Source organism: Apostichopus japonicus, chromosome 16 (genome assembly GCF_037975245.1).
Source record: "Apostichopus japonicus isolate 1M-3 chromosome 16, ASM3797524v1, whole genome shotgun sequence".
NCBI lineage: Eukaryota > Metazoa > Echinodermata > Holothuroidea > Aspidochirotida > Stichopodidae > Apostichopus > Apostichopus japonicus.
In genome coordinates this window covers 4,279,076-4,299,161 of record NC_092576.1, presented here as the reverse complement: position 1 = coordinate 4,299,161, position 20,086 = coordinate 4,279,076, and the positions used below count along the sequence as shown (strand labels likewise).

Genomic DNA, 20,086 nt, shown 5'->3' with positions numbered 1-20,086 from the left:
ACGAATTTAACAACAATGTCATTATCTGACTTCTAGTTTGGTGAATTCCTATATATATATATATATATATATATATATATATATATATATATATATATATATATATATATATATATATATATATATATATATATATATATATATATATATATTTATATATATATATATATATATATATATATATATACATATATATATATATATAGATAAATATATATATATATACCACACATATACCACACATATACCACACATACCTATTACAACAAGACTGTAACCTTATTATTAAGTCATTGGTATATCAATTGAGCCAACACATGTCCATGGAAGTTGGAATTGAAAAAAAAAAAACATTTGCATCTTATATTCGAAACTTCATAATTTCCTGCACAAACATGCACAACAAAATTGGAACCATGGAAGTGGCACAGGTACATTGTATGGTGGATCGGTGAACACTCAACAAATATATCGCGAGTAATCGGGCAATATATGTCAGTTTTGCTAAACTTGTAAGATTTGTAAAACAGTGTGACTTACGGAAGTCACGTTACCTGTGCATTTTATTGTCCAACTTGCTAAAACTCACATTAGGTGAAGTTAGATGTCTAACTGTTAACTCAAATACATCATGACATGCAATAACAGTTCCAGGAATATAAAAGCACACCACTTATGAAGATCGACTGTAGAAATATACAGCAGTTTGTTATAACTTGTTATAACTTTTGCAGGGAAGATTTTTTTGGAATTGTTCTTTATGTAGACCAATTTTCTAAACGTGCAAAACGCTGGGAACGTTTCTGGTCAAGCATTTTATTTTGATACGCAAGACCTAAATACATTAATAGTTGTGTGTTAGGATGTATCTCATAGATAAGAATACTTGGATCGTGTGTGAATTTGTCGGTAGGTAAATTTTGGGGGTTTGATTTGAGATATCAGGTCAGTTACGCAAACAATTCAGCTACCGGCCAAATTAGGTGGCGTTAATTGATGCATTGTATATATGCTAGCTGTAATGTTGGATGTGTATCACATCCTCAGTGCCATTACAATGGTGCCATGACGCGTACATAGATGCATAGCAGTGAAGGTCACCCTTTCTTTGTTAACGTATTCAGTTTACCGATTTCTTGCAGCACACCAGTTGACTTTAGCCCCCAGTGAAATCTTTTGAATTTGTTTTATTTCAGATCACTAAGAACGAAACAAGCTACTAAGATCCAGATCAACATTTTTTATATCTCATTTTGGATTCTATATTGAATTCCTGGTTGGTCTATCGCCGTGGTAAACCCAAAAGTTGTGCAGCGGCCTCTGGCTACGTTGGCATCGATGTCAGTCAATACTTTGAACTTGTATTATCTGTTCTTAAATTGGATAATATCATTTCCGATTTCATCCGGATCGCTTTCGTTGCTACATTTCCCGTACATGAAGTGATATTTACGTATTGCTCATTGGCGTTTTACATTGCATTGTAATTGGGTTGGAACAGTACTTGGTTAGTTCATTACTTCCAGATGACAGGATATGCTTCCACACTTCACAGCTCGTTTTAATTTTGAAACGAAGTGGGAAAACTTTATGAAGTGAATATTCAATATCTTGAAAATAGGAGTTTATGACAATTTCAAAAGGTTATAGTTGGTGGTATGTAAAAGGACTTTTTGTGAACTTTCCGACAGTTTGGGAACAAATATTGTTGTTACAGGATATTGACATTTATGGACAGTTGTTTTACAGCAACAACTCTTTGTATTTGTCGTGAATGTTGCGTAGTCTCAGAGGAAGAAATGTCGTTTGGTTTGGACCCCTGTGAATGTTTAAGAAGTTTCCGCTGCATCTACCATGATATAAACCGCAACAAATCACAGTCCGTGACTTTTGCTAACAATACATCTACTTTGCTATCGTTGCCGCTTGAAATCACCAATTTTTCATTTTGTTTCCAATTAACCATTTTGAACTTGTTGACAAACAAATTCCATCACAGTTGCTAAACAGCTGTAATCAAAACAATTTTTCAACAACTTATTATCACTCTCCTAAGTAAATCTGAATCGTGTCAGTGCGTGTTCCCTCAGGGGTTTTATCCGAGAGAAGGAAACCAAATAGCTATTCACACCAACGCAATCTTTTTAACTTAACTATTATTTTATTATTTATTTAATTGTAGGGTCAGACTCCGTGATTTTTATTGAGCACTAACCATATGTGGGACAATAATAATAATATTGTCGTAGCTGGCGTGAAAGGATCACGTTTGAATGGTGTTCTCTCGAGCGTACATGTTCCCTCGAGCGCTTCATCCGAAAGAAAGAAATCAACCAACCCTCGTTAAAAGAGCCTTTCAGACACCAACGCAATTTTTTTTTTAATTAATTATTTTATGCTGTATTGTATCTTTTATTGTAGAGTGCAGACCCCGTGTTTTGTAATTTATTGTTGAAAAGAAAAAAGGTCACTCGATCCACCGACAAAATAAGAGATTCAAGATTTTGAATAGGAATTTACCCATACTTTGCTCTACTCTACACAGACGTCGCTTGAAGCATCTTGTTACGTTTAATCTGCCGTTAAACAAAATCTGCCAATTAATACTCAAGATGATTTAATCAAACTAACACATGCTTAGACGTTCTTTAGATAACGGAAGACAATTAGCAGTGTTGAACGGACTTGTTATAATCTATTCCACAAATGCTTTATATTAAATGACATTCATAAATCAGCGGACTACTGCCCATGGTTGCACTGAGCATAAAATCACTCTGATTCAGAGATAGCTACCAGGGTTTGATTCTTTTGAACACAGAGTTACACTTTGGCGAGTGGTATTCATACTGGTCTGAACACGTTGCTCGTTTGGACTATATTTCTCACGAGATTAAACTGTTCACTTTCATCCTATGTTCTTCATTGTCTAAGGATTGTCATTGATTATCATGAATGTTCTGACTGATTTACATATTGAATCATTTTGTTGATTTATTGGACTAAAACAGACCTATGGGAATAACGAGCGTATGTACAATACAAAGTAAATTTGGTGTTATAGAGGATGGATGAAAACAATGGAAATGAAAGTGATCTAACAACCCACCCGAACCGAATTGTACAGTTGCTTATAATAGCGTTTTCGACTTGAATATATTGCGCATTTATATGCATCTGTGTTATAACATGATAACACGTGTTATGCTAGAGGCACATTTTATTGCGGCCTGTGTTAAAAAATATAAAAATATAAAAAATATAAAAAATAAAAAAGTATTTTATATTATATAAAAAAAAAAAAAAAAAAATATATATAATACCACTACGATTTACTGTATTGTATCTTTAACATATCTAGCTCTCGCATGCTCCCAAAACATAACACGTGTTAGTGTGTTATAACACCCTGGCATATAAATGCATAATATGCTACACGTTAAGAACAAATATAAGCTCACACCTTTTCGGCTTGGGTGAACAACCATGTGTTAGTTTGATAAATAACTCACTGTATAAATAAATACTTAACCAAAATATCAACACATACAAATGACATTAATGTTAAGATAAATAGAAGATATTTAGCCTAATTCTATAACTACTAAGATAACAGTTCCTTAATTTTCTAATTGAATGATCAAGCAGTGCACTATATATTATAATGTCCTGTGGCAACGACGAACAGGACTAACACAGCATGTCCTGTCTTTAAAGATTGTTTATGAAATGACACATCTTCTTTATGTACCACGTATATAGTATAGATATATAAACAGACTTCCACATAATTAAACACAATTAAACACAGCTGCAATCAATACAATTTACAACACGTTATCGCGCTCCCGAGTAATTTTGAATCGTGTCAGTGCGTTTTCCCTCGAGATTTTCATTTGGGAAAAATAAACTAACCTTTGTCTGAATAGCCTTTCAGACAACTACGCAATTGTTTAAGTTAAAAATAATATGCTTTATCATCATATCAATTATTTTGTGAGTGAGCGGGGAGGGGGGAGGGGGAGGGGGGGCGGTATTCCTGTTTTGAATTGAGCACTTCATATATCTCGTGTAATAATCTTCTGGTCGGCTGGGTAAATTTGAATCTGTAAGCACATGTTCTCTCCAGCGCTTCATCCGAAAGAAAGAAATTAATCAACCCTTCTTGGGGTAGCCTTTCAGACACCAACGCAAAAGTTGATAATTTATTTTGAACAAACAACTCCATCGACGATTTAGTTAGATTGATTATTCAGAAGTTAGCAAGTTAGTTAGTTTGACCAATAACTCCATGTATGAAATAGTAAAACCAAATATAATATAAACCAAAATACCAAGAAAATACAAAATACAGTAATGGTAAGAGAAGTAGGAGATATTTAGCCTAATTCTATAACTACTAAGATAACAGTTCATTAATTTTCTAATTTAATGATCAAACAGTGCACTATAACATCATGTGACAACGACGAACAGGACTAACACAGCATGTCCTGTCTTTAAAGATTGTTTATGAAATGACACATCTTCGTTATGTACCACGTATATAATATAGATATATAAACATACTTCCACATGATTATTAATACAACAGAGGATTAAGAATAAGGACATTTAATATTTTCCATTTCATCCAAAAACAATGGTTTCAATTGTGAGATTGTGTGTAGATCACAAAATACATTTGCAATAATCCTTGCGGGTGAAGAGCATACACATTTGCTGAAATTAAATTTTTGATGGTGTCGCATTAATAAGTTTTCATCGCAGAGTACTAGGCACATGTTGAATCTGCGACCACTTCTTAACCTTATTTTGTGTTCTAAATTTAATAGTATTTTAGTTTAATTGATGGCATATGTGAAGCGAATTGAAATCCTGTCTTTTGTAGGTATACACAAAATACAACACTTATGTTATCAGTATCCATCCTCTAGACCTTTAACGAAGGAGACATCCATTCGAGATCAAATTATTTGATGGCCCGTAAAAGCGGTTGCAGTCAGTTTCAGAGCTGGGACAGTTTTGCAGACAATTAGCTCCCCATTTTCCTTTAGGACAGGCTGAAATAATAAAACAAAAGTAGTGAAAAGATTGAAGAAACCATTACACATAACAACGTTCATCTCGAGAGGTTTTTTAAAAGTTCACTCTGTTCTAATCAATGTAGTTCGAAACTTTATAGTACAAAATCAACATTAAACATTAGGTCTACTTCCAAGATTCTTTCTTGCGAATATTTTTTTCTTCTGGCGAGAATGAAGTTTTAGTGAGTATGTATATATATATATATATATATATATATATTTACTGTTACAAACCTCTGTCACATGCATTGCCCCACCAACCAGGTGCACAACGGCAGCCATAGCTGTCCCCACCGCATATCAAATATCCTTTGCATTTTGGATTACCACCTGGTAGATCTCCACATGTCAAAACCGCTCCGCTATCAACTCCCAAGTAAAACTGTTCATAAATATTAAACGCAGCTAGAAAGGTGACAAAAATGTAATTTGTATTAGAAAAAAAAAAAACATATCATAAACTAAAGAAATGCGGTTTGTGATTTTTTTATATTTCATATCTGACATATTATTCACCGTTATACGGAGGAAAGGTCAAATCTTCAATGTTATGTAGACAGCATACTGGACCACACAATTATAACAAAACTACATCACATGTCTTACACCTGATATTGAATACTCAGAATATGTCCCAAATAAAGTTACAAAGGATACCATTATGAATTATCATAATATAAAGAGCACACAGTAAACGTCAGAACTATTATTCGGTAAAACGTTACTTTAGTTTTCCTCGCCTTTGTTTTCAAAGCCAACAGAAAACGTATAGTCGGTCGTAAATGTATGTGTGTTTGTGAATCTGGTGGTTTGTGTGTCACACCTCGATGGTAAACAAGAAGGAATAATATATATATACCTCGCAGTTGTTTGCGGATGTTTAGTATGGAGTATACGATATGTTTTGGTTTGCTCAAGGTAAAATATCAACAGATGCCATCAAAAGTCAAAGTCTGAATATTGTAAGGAGGATGAATCAGTTCAAGCGTTAGCTCATATTAATTAATATATAAAGGCTACATATTAAAAAGAAAACTGTAGTTATTTGTATTGGAGGTCAAAGGTCATCACCGAAGCTCAATGCTTCAAAGAGTCAAATGGTTATTTCTCATACAGCATGTATATAGAAGCCCTATATCAAGTACGAATCTTAGTTTAGTGAGGTAGAATGTCATGCGAGATCGAAAAATGAGAATGTCTGAAAATCAGATACTTAATATAAGATCATTCATCAGTAGATAGATTAACCGTTTTGTTTGATAATTGTCAGCGACAATCTAACTGCATATATCAAACATAGATAAAAATATATTATTTCAAAAAGAAAGTTATATATGTCATTTTTTTAACGTTGAAGCTGACCGTAGCATCAGTAAATTTTTCTTTTTTTCTAATATTTTGTTATATTATGTATCGTGTGTATATATATTCCCAAACCATGCATGTTTACCGGAAATCAATTATGCTGATCATAAAGAAGAATATTATAACAAGTTCTTACTTTGTATTGAATTTTTTCAAAATTTGTTAAGATGAAGATTTAACTCACCACATTCGCATAACAAACCAACAAAGAATGGAGGACAATTGCATATATCAAAAGTGCCATGCAGGACACCACCGTTCTGGCATACGGCGGTACTTTCCTGGCAGGCTTCAGTGTCGATAATATCATAAAAGTAATTTTCTGGACAATCTGCAAAGAAATTAATACAATTTTCCGCAACTATTCTACAACCTAGTTCACCTGAGAACATACTCCGGAGGCAATAGGCGGTTCGGGCGGTTTGACAAATGATTTGCCCATGTAACGTGCAAGCCTATATAGGTGACTTTTATCTTAACTTAACATGCATTTACTGATTGTTTCCAGAGAGGGGAATATTTGATGTGGTATTTGGTGCACAATCAGTTTGGTTAGCAATGCGACTTATGATATATGATATATATATATATATATATATATATATATATATATATATATATATATATTTATATATGGTTGTATTCATTGTTATACCTGAACATGTGAAGCGTAGATGAACTTACTTGAAGCAGTTACCAGGATTTGGACAAACCATCCTCTTTTCACTCTTTTTGGTCTCCCTATGGTATAGAGACCAGCATCCTGGACAGATTTCAGGGTAAGTTTAGGTCCGGTGTTAATATTTCGTTTTTTTTCCTTTCCACCAAATAATCTTCCTACAACCTGGAGACCATCCAACGCCAATCTGTATTTCCTTCTTTAATTTGTCAGAAGTCAGTGATTCAGGATAAATATGGACTGTATATACACCCCTTGTGTTCAAAATATCTGTTTTGTTTAAAAAAAAACAAAAAAAAACAAGTTGCGCTAATTTCTCTGCATAAACGACCATACGTATTTCGGTTCAATTTTTATAAGAGTTAAACATGCTTAAATCATTAACAGAAAAAAAATGAAGATTAATCGATCAGCGGAATACATTTCCTTACGAGTAATGTTTCCTTTCAAGTACTGACATACCTCATGAAAAATGAATATTTCGTGTCCAATGATTTCACCTTTTTAATTTTGGATAACACTCTTGATACGGTATGGGTTTGTTTTGACTAACCTGATTTTGGTTTCAAAAATGTGTGAGTGATGAAAGTTAACTCATTAACAGTATATGTTCCTTTGTATGCACCATATCGCTCTTGTGCACGTAAACGGAAATATACTCCAAAGTTGACTCCATCAGCAATAATTTGACCAGTCTCAACGGCAACACTGGATAGATCTTTGTCGTCTTTTGTAACTTGTAATTCAAAACCCAAGTTAAACCTATCGATGACGTAAATGTAACCGGTCGAAGAACGATCGACTTCCGGGTAATAAGAGATGGTGTAAACTACTGGTAAAAACTCTTGGGATTTTGCTGAAACGAAAAGTAGGAATTGTTGTTGTTGATTTAAATATAAATGTTGGTTTCTGTTAGTAAAGGAAGAACTGACTAACTAAATGATTAGCGAACTTCGAGGCTATCTTACGAAAGAGGGAATGCCGCATGTATGATTAATGTGCAGGGCACTACAGGGCGTTGTTAATATAATAACTAGAGGGCGTCGCGGCCTCTACATCCCCTAAACGGCCCGCTTACTCAGCTCATTTCCCCTCCTTCACCCTATTATGTCCCAGAAGTTGACAGGAAAAACAAGTAATGATAACACATACCTAACAATTAATATACACCTTAATTCCCCATATGGATTCCATCAGCATATAAAGGCTACGGCTACCATCAGAATGCCGTAACGTGCTTTTATACATTCAATTACTAGTGTTAAAAAATTAATAAACCAGAGCTTATAAAGTAACATTAAGTCCTATTTTTCCCCTACAAAATGATTTTACTGAATACAATTTTTCTAATTTACCTCATTTTTTTGGAAGCGTAAGTTTCTAAAACATGAGATCTCATTTACAGTAAGCTGGAGGCAATTTTTGGCAACTGAAGGTGGCGCTTCGCTTAGATAGTGTCATGATGGTTTCTTTTTGGCAATGGCCAATCCAATAAAATTTCTTATAGAATGCCCTGCGGCAACATATTCTCTGTTTTACAGTTCTCAACACTATCCGAACAAGTAAATCTGAATCTAGCGATACCTAATGAATCAAAGTTGTATGTTTATGCCGTGTCCAGTTCTTTTGCACTATATAGTTCAATGAAAATCTTAAATATCATCAGGAAGTCGCTGTGTAATGGTTACTTTAAACTAATTTATAATTAAGTACTTTCGAAACAGTGAAATAAGCTACTCTTATTTACTTCATATTAATTTTTTTTGGAAAGAAATCTTAGTCCGTTGAATTACTTCAAAAAATAGTTTTTTTTTTAAATATGAACAGAACTCGTCCTTACCGTGGAACTAATTTAATTTAACTACTCTTGTAAACTTGGGCGAAAAAAATGTTAACGCGACTGATGCTTGCCGTCTTTGTTGGAATAGTAAAAGAAAACAATGGCCAGTGCTATTGGACTAGTATTTTAAAAATTATTACATTAATTTAACTATATAATTCATAATTACCGCCAAACAGTATGACTGCAAATACTCCGTAAAAGGCCAGTTTCTGTGCGGCATCCATTCTGATTGGTTCTCTCTGTAGTAGTGAGAATCCAGAGATCAAATAACGATATTGAAATATAAATTGGAGGTAATCATTTGCGCAAAGTCATCCGTTCATATCGACGTATAAGTAACTGGGATATTTGCTTTACAAGTTCAAGATATAATTGGCTCTGTTTGCACCAACCAGGGAGTTGTTGTTTCATAACAACTCACTGCACCAACTATTCTACCAAAAATTTACGCTTTTGCAGTAAATACATTGAGACCAATTAAACTGGTTGCTTTAGGACAGAATTAATTTTAAAAAAAACAAAGCTCATCTCAAAGTGTCACAATAGCTACAAACCACCCGACCGTTCTATAAAGAAATAGGGTCACGTACACTTTTTATTTTCTTATTTACGGCTTGGTTTGCCTATAAAAAGTGGTAATTCTGTGCAATTTGTCAGATTCAAAGCACAAGGGTGCACTTATAGTGACCATATTACAGTGGTCAACTTTGTTAACTTACCCGCTCTAATAAGCTTCTGGCTAGAGTAATCAAGTTTGCATTGATGGAATTCTCAATCAGTAGCTCTTTACAAAGTCTCTATACACATGATAATTAGGTTACCATTTAAATTACCTAGGGTGGTAGATAAGGGGCACACATGTGGTCACTCACTCTCTTCTCCACATGGTCTGCAGACAATTAAGATACTGATAACAGTTATACTTTATACAAATCAACAGTGTAAATAAATATGTATATATACACACACACACACACACATATATATATATATATATATATATAATGTTTATATAATTAAAATCGTAATAAGTCGGAATATCAAGTATAAATAAATATATATATATATATATATATATATATATATATATATATATACATATATATATATTTATATATATATATATATATATATATATATATATATATATATATATATATATATATATATATATATATATATATATATATATATATATATATATTTATATATACGTCCTTGCCTCTCCGAACGGTTCTTCCCGCTACACTGTATACCATATTGGAGTGTTTCCAACCCGTTGTCCGACCTATTTCTATGTCATGTAACAAAGACTGTTCAAAATATATCTCTTTCAAGGTCAGTCCTTAAGATGCATTAAATGATTTCGAGTTGGTTAGCATCATGATTGATATCTTTACCGTAAGGCAAAATATGTCACCAAAACATTGTTTGATTCGGGTGACAAAATCCGCCGAACATCATTGTGTGTCTCTGTGAATTTAGTTGCCAACTAACGTATATCGTTACAAGAAATATTCAATAGGACCAACTTTGAATTCTTATCGAAAACAGACAGGCCTACAGGTTTTACTGATAGGCAACTAAGAGTGCAGACGGAATAACTTCGACAAAATGATAACTCAATATAACGGTAATCAAGAACACAAAAGGGCCACTTCGACGGTCTCCTGTCGTGTTAACACACTAACCTTTTAACGTTTTGTTATAAACGACTACTGAAAAAGGGTAGTCTGGTATACCTAATGCGAAGAAACCAAAGTTGGTTGTAATCAACAGCAGAACAATCCTGTCAAATTTCACAGGTTAAACAAAACCATACAATTTGTTTGTAGGTATAAAGATTATATGAACTTTAGCAGCAAATTAAAAAGTCAAAGATATGCGCTAAATTCAATACCATCTGTGTTTATACAGATATTTTCTTAGTTCAGGCAGTGCGTGGGACAGTTATATGACGGTATGTACGTTTAAAGATAAACTATGCTGTATTATAATGGGGTAGAGAAGAATATCGTGAGGGCGTTGTGGTCAAGTGGTTAAGGCAGTGGACTTGTGATCTAAGGATTACAGGTTCGAGCCCTGGCCAGATCATTGCGTTGTGTCCTTGGGCAAGGCGCTTTATCTCCATTGCCTCTCTTCACCCAGGTGTATAAATGGGGACCTGCGAGGTAACTTGTAAATATAGTTGCGTGCGCCGGTTTGTGGCTGCACCCTATGGGAAGTCCCCCGGGGGACACGTGGTTGTGGTGCACTGTGGTGCCCCAGGAGAGATTGATTGAATTGTGCACACTTTGGTGTGTGGGTGTGACAAGTTACCAATGACCAGGGGTTAAGTTGTAAAGTCATGTGAGGAGGCATTAGCCTCATACAAGACTGTAAACCTTCAACTTTATAACTTGAGTGTACCGGCATCGAGCTCAAATAGACTCTGAAATCAGATCGTTGAAATTAATGAGAGGACTGGTGTCTAAATACATCACAGCACAGAGCTCTGGCTATGAAATAAGTCTGTTAATGGTTTCTAGGTCCTTTAAATATTGTAATAATGTGTGTGTGGTGGTTGAAGTGGGTCGCTAAGCTCAGCATTTTCTACTGGCAATTCATCATAAACGTCTTGAAGGTTTATGAGAAATCTTATCGATTCTTAATAGTTTGGTGATTGAAGCATGTGTAATGTTCCGTTATAATCAATACTAATGAAATAAACTATGAAGAATTTTGGGGTTAGAGCTGGAATTTTTCTTTCTTCCGAAGATATATACGGTTTTTCCACAAGCCATGATTCCTCGTGGGAGTTTCGTTTTGGATAGTTTTCAGGAACAGTCCAGCTTTACGCAATATATTATACACTGTACCTGAGTATTGTGCCATTAGCAATGGTGCAATTGATCAAGGTTAGCTCCCAATAAGTCGATAAGGTGGCAAGATATCCGATTTGTATACTTTAAAATGAAGAAGATATGAATAGTGTACACTATAAATGTATAATTTGTTATTTGACTTTCAAGCAGACACAGACATCTTTATAAACTATGCTTCATCGAATTATCTTTACAAGCACCAATATTACCATATTATCACCACTGTATCAGAGTAAGGATCACCCGTGCGTGCTTACAAGTTTTGCTTCTAAAGTTATTAGAGAAACTAATGTTTGATGTGAGCAGAACAAAATGAGAATATCATCCGTATACATGCAATGCCTATACTCTAAGCTTGCACCTTTTTATCTTAAAACTAAAATTATTTATGGTATTATGGCATAATATCATATGTGGTTTTCTGTCGATTTATAGACCAATTTACCCCGCAAAACCAACAGCGTGGAAATACCATCGTTGTCGACGAAGTATAAGTTAATCAAAATATGCATGTATTTGCTTTTACATAGTCAGTTTTAGGTACGTTCTGCGTCCTGATATAGGAATCCACTCAGAAATTCCAACCGCTTGCGTAAGTTGAAATTAGTGAACTAAAACGTAACTCTATACTATACCGTACTTCTTGTTGTCTACCCACAGAAGTTATGTAAACATTATCTCTTAATTGTTAATCACCAACCTCGCGGCACTAGTCCATAAACCTTTACTTTTTACCAGCATTTGGGTGGAGACTTGATTTCTCGTGTATATGTTGGTGGGTGGGTCGGGTGAGGGAGGCGTTGGGTGGTCAAGGAATGCTGGGATGTTTGTTGCTGTGTACATGTTAACTGTGGTAATATATATGTGTTAGAAAGTGAGTTTTGCTTCTTTCATGCATGTGACGTCAAAAGCACTGACTAGTCGGCAAACTGCAAATCAAGCTGAAGTTTGCGGAAATGCATTATTGAAATTATACTAGAAGTTTGTAACAGTTATTTGCCATAATAGTATTGTTTAAATATGCTTTGTTGGTATGGTGGGCGTGGGTTAGGGGTGTGGTACTGGGGTTGGTTGGCCGACTGCGTTATTTTATGGTTGGGCGATAGTAAACATGTCATCTAGTTTTTCGTATGCTTGTACAACACTACTTAATCTACTTTTTTTCTGCTAAGCAAACAGTAACGAGTTATATGACAAGTCGCATTGCCTCAGTGCAGTGACAAATCTCTCAACAAAACGCTTGGCTTAGCTATAACCATAGTAAGGTCTCGTAGACGATAAAGTTAGCAATTTCTAAATTGTCAAATCTTTGATAACTCGATATTTCTCGCAGGAGAGTTTAGATATGGTAGTCAGCAGCGTCACATGGATAAATGTATATGTGTAAGTATATGTGCGTATTGTCAGTCTCTTATGTAAGTATCTCATCTAGCTAAATGTTTGATTATTGAAATTCAGATTATCAAACTGGTCTCATATATGGTATCAAAATTATATGCTTGTGGGTGCATGTCAAGTATAAAGTAAATATCATCAACAAACCATGACAAATGAGACCAGTTTGAATATCTACATTTCAATAATCAAACATTTAGCTAGATGGTATCACAATTTCGTGCTTGTGAGTCTATGTCAGGTCTAAAGTAAATATCATCAACAAACAGATAATCAAACTGGTCTCATTTATCATGGTTTAGTTGATTTACGGTTGGTTTAAAATTTGTCAACCTAGCAACATTACTGAGTGAAATGTATTTATTTATTATATGATATAGCTGGAAAACGACCAATCATATTTGTAATGTGTGGTAAGTCACTTAAATGGTACAAACTAATATAGTTTGTACATAGTATCAGAGGCCCTAGTAGTAACAACGATGCTTCATTTTGTGACGGTATAAAATGTTCACTTAAGTCACTTTTTATTTGAACAATTTACTATCATGACGCATTTCATGGCAAGTAACTAATTGTAATTGTAAAAATTATATTAGAATATTCACTTTAGACCTGGCGTAAAATCAACCTTATCTGGTTTTTGTTCTCGAACGAGTAGATACCACCCTATACTCATGGCTTGTACAATAACTATACTGTTCATGTCCTGTAAAACATGCTACACCTGTTACGAATACATAGTAGTAATTACTGATGCACGGTTGTGTGGCATGACCAGTATTTACTGTATCAACCATTCAGTGCGAGTTTTTTAATACGGAATTCTAAAATGAAGTCGAATATAGTATGGTATTAGCTATGCGTATCATTAAGTAAAAGAGCATTAAGCTACATCAACATCTGGATTAGAGCAAACTTGAAAGAGATAGAAGGGACACTTAAACAGCACACACGTCAAACGTGTTGATATCGACAAATTATTTCGTTTCGTTTCCTTTATTTCACTTTTCATAATACAATTCCAATTTCTTATTGGCAAAGAATTAATTAAGGAAAGTGTAGAGAAAATGAAAAAGCAAACGCTTGTACAAAGCAGATCCACTAAAAGAAAGAGAAAGGGATGGAAAGAGAAAAAATATGTAAAGGAAGTAATTCACATGTTCTTACCATGTTTTATAACTACCATTTGTGGTGTTTGACAATGTGTCATGGGGTGACAATGCTTGAATGGAAGATACTTATCGTATTGAAGCTATGATCAGACAGGCAAGTTGCTTAATCAGGGAAAGTCAGCCAACCTTGGCCTCATCCTACGGCTCCTAGGAGAAAAACTACAACATTATGAATGACGATGACCACTCACTACGTGTGTGTCTGGACAAAACAGTGTTCTCTCGGAGTGGTAGGATGAAGATGCCGTTGGCCAGTACAAATAGGCAACCCTCTTCTTTTATAACACAATGCATACAACGTCATAATTTAAATTTGTCACTGTGAAATGTTTTATATATGTCCTGCTTTGTTTATTTGTTCTTGCCCTTTTGTAACTTTTTAGTATATTTGTATTTGTATAATACTGTTTTCATACGAGCATTCAGTTACATTTTGTGGGGTGTAATAAAGTTTATCTTATCTTATGTTATCTTAGTGTAAACATAATCTTAAACGAAGATAGGAGTGATTGAACCCAACCTAAATCTCAAGTAAGAACGACTTCATATGCTTTACAACACTTGTTAAAGGAAATGATGGCTTTAATATTAGGGTTAAGTGAATTCCACAATAGAGCACCAGAGATTATTACTGACTTTCTATTCAATTCTCTATAGGGAATAATCAATAGGTGGGGATGATGATTGTCTGGTAAAAATGGCATTAGAAAGAACCTTAATTTTTGTCTAAAATGATTATAATTATGAAATAAATAACGAGAACCTTTTGATAGTAGTCAGGAAATATATAAGTGCTAAGAGATAGATTAAGTATATAGGTGGTTCAGAAATGACATGAAAGAAAACTTCATTATATGGGCTGATATATCATAACACCATTAGCAGAGTTACTTTGCAGATCGTCAATAGCATCGGGAGAACAGTAGATATTAGGAATATGGCATTTTCGTTTGAACAAAAACAATATTATTATTGCAGTCACGTATCTTCTCAGCCAAAGAAGGGCCAAAGTTTATAAACAAAAAATGTGAAATGTATTGGAAATTCAAGCACCAACTTTCTTGGGCCCCTTATCTATAGCTTTTGTAATTTGATGACGACTCAAGTTAACCTTTAGTCAATTCATTTATTAATTTTCAGATTTGTGTAAAGCTGTTTTTTGCTGTTTTCAAATAAATGTAAATAGATTGATATTTACAATTTGTATACCTCTATCTGTTTTCCTAAGTTGAATTTTCTATCTTTTCCTTGTATAAATTATTCTTAAATCGAATTGTCTTGAGTATTATACATTGGTCAATTGGGTTACAATAGTATTAAAGCTTACGCTACTGCCAAAAACATACTACATAGAGACAATAACCTAGTTACAAAAGTATGACATGAAGAAAATAATAACTCTACATGTTCATCGAACAACGTCTTCTGTTAATTAACACAAACTTCAGATATCTTTTCAGCTTCATTTTTGTCGTTAAAGTTCAATGCAAAAACAAAGTCTGCGACAAAGTAGAAAACAGAAAACGGAGAAATGTGTCAACTTTGTCCTAAAGATAAGTACGCTCACGCCAAACAGATATGCACGAGACGGTTTGTACTTATGTTTATCAATTATTGTTTAATAAAAAGAACCATAAATCTTTTTATCCGCATGTTTGTACTATATGACATATCATGTTTACTTATTACCTTAAGCTGCATGTCAAAGGAGATGTTTGTGTTAATGTTGCTGTAAACACAAAAGCATAAAAATAATAAGTATACTTAAACAAAATAATGAATGCTGTTAAAATGCAAGATGCTATGCCATTTCTCAACTTAACTTCTTGTTAGTTAATATGAGTGCTCGGTCACCCATTTAATGAAGGTTAAGCATGAACACCGTTTCAAGTTAATGCGATAGCCCTCAAACTTACTAACAATAACAGCTTATACATAATTAACACTGTGCCCCACTCCGTAGTGGTGTATGGGTACAACATGAGTCTGTTAAGTTCTGAAGCCATTTTTTTTTAAATGATCTGGTGTATATCCTGTAATTGACGACAATCACTCTCCATCCCCTCAAATGATGTTTTTTCGGAAGCATAATAACCCATTTTTCTGTTTCAACGTTGCATTTGATACATCGAGAAAGAATAAATTCGATTATACCACGGGAGTCGTTATTCCATAACAACTCCCTGATTATACCAAAGATGCCGAACGGGCACAATGCAGTTAAAAGTACTGTTAAATATTAGGTCTTGTTACTCACTGCAGGGGGTTGTTGTGGATCGACTCCCTGCTCACTGGCAGTACAATACTTGAAACTAACTTCATGGAGTAAGAAGAAGACATTCCATATCACTTACGTGTCACTTCTTGCTTTAATTATAATTTGAGTAAGTGTGAGTTTCTTCTAACAATTGTGACTTATGAATATACAACGATCTTGATAATGAAAGTATGTTATTTTGTTTTTATTGTTCCGGAATCATCTTGCACAAATAGCTTATGAATGGAATAATGCAACATCTCTTAAATTCACCAGACTGCTCTCCAAGCAGAACTCATTGAAAGACGAATGTGTTAAGTGGAACAACTATATATGTAGACAACCGAGGCATCTGCTCATTTCATCAAGCTTTACCAGGTAAATTCCAAACGGTTGATAGATGGCTCTGTTTGTAACTTTTGATCTATTTGATTTAAAATATTTATTAAATATTCAGGCAATTATTTTTAAGACGCTAAAGCTACCATGAATGTGGGAGAAGCTCTCAAGGGCTAATGGATTACCACTCTCATGTCTGGTGGCTTACAGTTCAACCTTCTAACTGAACTTTGGAATATTTTTAATGTAAAAAGTGGTTTTCAGATAGAGGAAACCCGTAGATCGCTCTCGGATAAAAAACACAATTTACTATGATCCGGCGGGGATCGAACCCCGAACCTCCCGAATGCAAACGCACATTGCTTCAAATGCCACCGCATTCATTCACTCGGGCACAGCACCTCCATAGTTTAATTCAGAATTTAAACCAAACTGTTGCACAAGATGATAACTGACCTTGTCTTGTATTAGTTGTTTGGAAGGAAACTATTTCTCTCCTCCTGATCATTCTTCTGCTCAGCTAAGTCATTTCTGTGAGTAATAATTGAGAAAACACAAACCATAACAATGATTGTAGAACCGGTCATCACTGTCCAGTAGAACGTGGATCGAAATAACAAATACTTAACAACATAGATCAACGGTACCTCCAATGTCTGTAAAATGGCTAGCAAGAATTTTCCCACTTTCAAGGCCAACTTCAAACTAAGACCACACAAGAGAGCTAACCTAGCTACAGCGCATTCAACAGTTGAAATAGTTTCTGCTGGAAGCGTCCATTTGCTTTGAAATCCTGCAGCAAAATATAAACTTCGGTCTCGCGATTAGGACAACAGATGCCACAGATGAAACCGCGAAGCAGCAATCCAACACATCAATCTTGCCACGGAGAAAAACGGCGCTGAAAAAACGATGACAAATATTACTTCAGAGAAAAATATTGATATTGCATTGGCTGCACCTAAATGTAAGATCAAGACAACAACCACGATACTTCCATTTGACTCAAATAAACCGTACATTGCAACAATGGCATAAACCTTTAACGAGGTAGCCGATATTTTGAACTTGGAAGCCTTTAAATTCAGGAGTATGGCTACACAAACTCCGCCTGCTGATGACATAATGGCTATTAGAGTGAAGAGAGGTGCACTGTTACCGATATCATGTGCTAATAATTTTCCAGATGAAAACGCAACGGTGCACGCTGTTGCGGCTACAACTCCAAGATACTCATTAAGGTATTGTTGAAAGGTGGAACTCATGTTTTGTGTATGAGGAGCCATATTATATTGAAGGATTTGGTTTTTTCGTCGTCACACTTTCCCCTGGGAGCGGTATATACAAGGTCCATTTATGAACAGCTTAAAACCTTTCTCTTTCGAGGCGCTTTTGAAGTGTTCCACGATATTAGCGCTTTATAATTACTGATTGCTGATGGTGATAATGATGATGATGATGATGATGATGATGATGATGATGATGATGATGATGATGATGATGATGATGATGATGATGATGATGATGATGATGATGATGATGATGATGATGATGATGATGATGATGATGAATGATGATGATGATGATGATGATGATGATGATGATGATGATGATGATGATGATGATGATGATGATGATGATGATGATGATGATGATGATGATGATGATGATGATGATGATGATGATGATGATGATGATTACGGATGCTAACAATGGACACACTTTCCAGTATAATGCACTTTGATGTGTGCATATTGTTGTACTAAAGATATATACTTATTGTCTCTCTGCAACTCGATTCCAATAAACGAAGAACTAAATGGATAAATATTGCGACTTCATGGTGGCGTACATTCAAAATATAGGAGACAAGTCTTTACGTAGAAATAAACATAGCGCCGCCATATACGGAAAAAGTAGCGGTTGGTGATTCTTTACAGCGGTGATAAGACAAGGAACTAGTTATACTTACGTGACCAATTCATCTTACGCGCATAGTGTTGTGCACCATATACACTGTGCGTGTGAATTTTGTCTAGTCACTGAATACTTTCAAAGAATTGTTCTAAATGTGTTTTCGTTTAGAAATATCATTGTCGTTTCCCATGAACCTGATCTTTACAACTGAAAATACACACAAAGGATTGTGTGAACTATGTTTTCCCGAATAACTGCGTGGGCTATGCTACCGACGATTTTATTACCAGGCATACAGTTATGTTTACTTTTCAGGGCTTCAGTTGGTACGTATATTTTACTTTTACTTTTAATACGTTTATTTCGACTTAAGTGACCAGCTGCGTACTAAATAATACTAAAACACGTAATGAGACAATTATCAAGTCGAGTGATAGTGCACCAAACATTATTGTTAACACATAATTTCAATAACAGGTCATTTATTAATGAAGGGTATGATGGTCAAAAAAGAAATATCCAGTTATATGTTGGTGGAATTCGAGTATTGGCTAACTATTCAATGTTATCCATTGAATGAAACAAAAGGTCAGAAAAGCTGTGATCTTCTTGGATTTAGTTTTATACCGTGTGATTGGTAGACTGCAAAGCAGCATACATTACATATTCAAATGTGGACTTTATGACCTCGTGGCACTTATATGGTAAAATGTGCATTGTGAAAGGAAAGTTTATTGAATAGGTATAACCATGTTGCAATCGAATACATGGACCTTGCAAGACGTGGTTTATCACATCTGGACTGGGCTGGACTGGAACAGGGAAAGACAACACAGTGATATGCGTGGATGTGTCACACATTGTTGACTTTTAGTATAACCCCTGCTTAGACGCATTCATTGTACTGAATGTAAGTCATCGGTACTCAGTACTCTTCTAAGTAATAGTGGAATGCAATATGCTTTGGCGATTTTAACATACTTCATAAACCCAAACAATATACCGGTATGACTTTACATATTGTGTCCGCAAAGTGCCACAGCTTTAGCCTTCGTAGAGTACAGTGGTATTGGCTTATCATGTTCTACACAATACTTACAAGTTTGTTTTCATTTCTATTAGGCCTATATCCCAAATCCTCTGAAAGTGAGAAACGTCTTAGCAT

The 20,086-nt window shown here is 34.7% G+C and overlaps 1 long non-coding RNA gene across 2 annotated transcripts; it reads right to left on the bottom strand.

Moving 5' to 3' along the window:
- Window positions 1-6,651: 6,651 nt before the first annotated feature.
- Window positions 6,652-7,966, bottom strand: LOC139982020 (uncharacterized). Of its 2 annotated transcripts, none has more exons than XR_011797955.1 (3): window positions 7,685-7,966; window positions 7,137-7,401; window positions 6,652-6,783 (listed from the first exon to the last, which is right to left on the bottom strand). It is a non-coding gene; the product is annotated as an uncharacterized lncRNA (long non-coding RNA). The 2 variants fall into 2 exon arrangements; XR_011797956.1 differs by lacking the exon at window positions 7,685-7,966 and adding an exon at window positions 7,594-7,654.
- Between the last annotated feature and the right edge of the window lie 12,120 nt (window positions 7,967-20,086).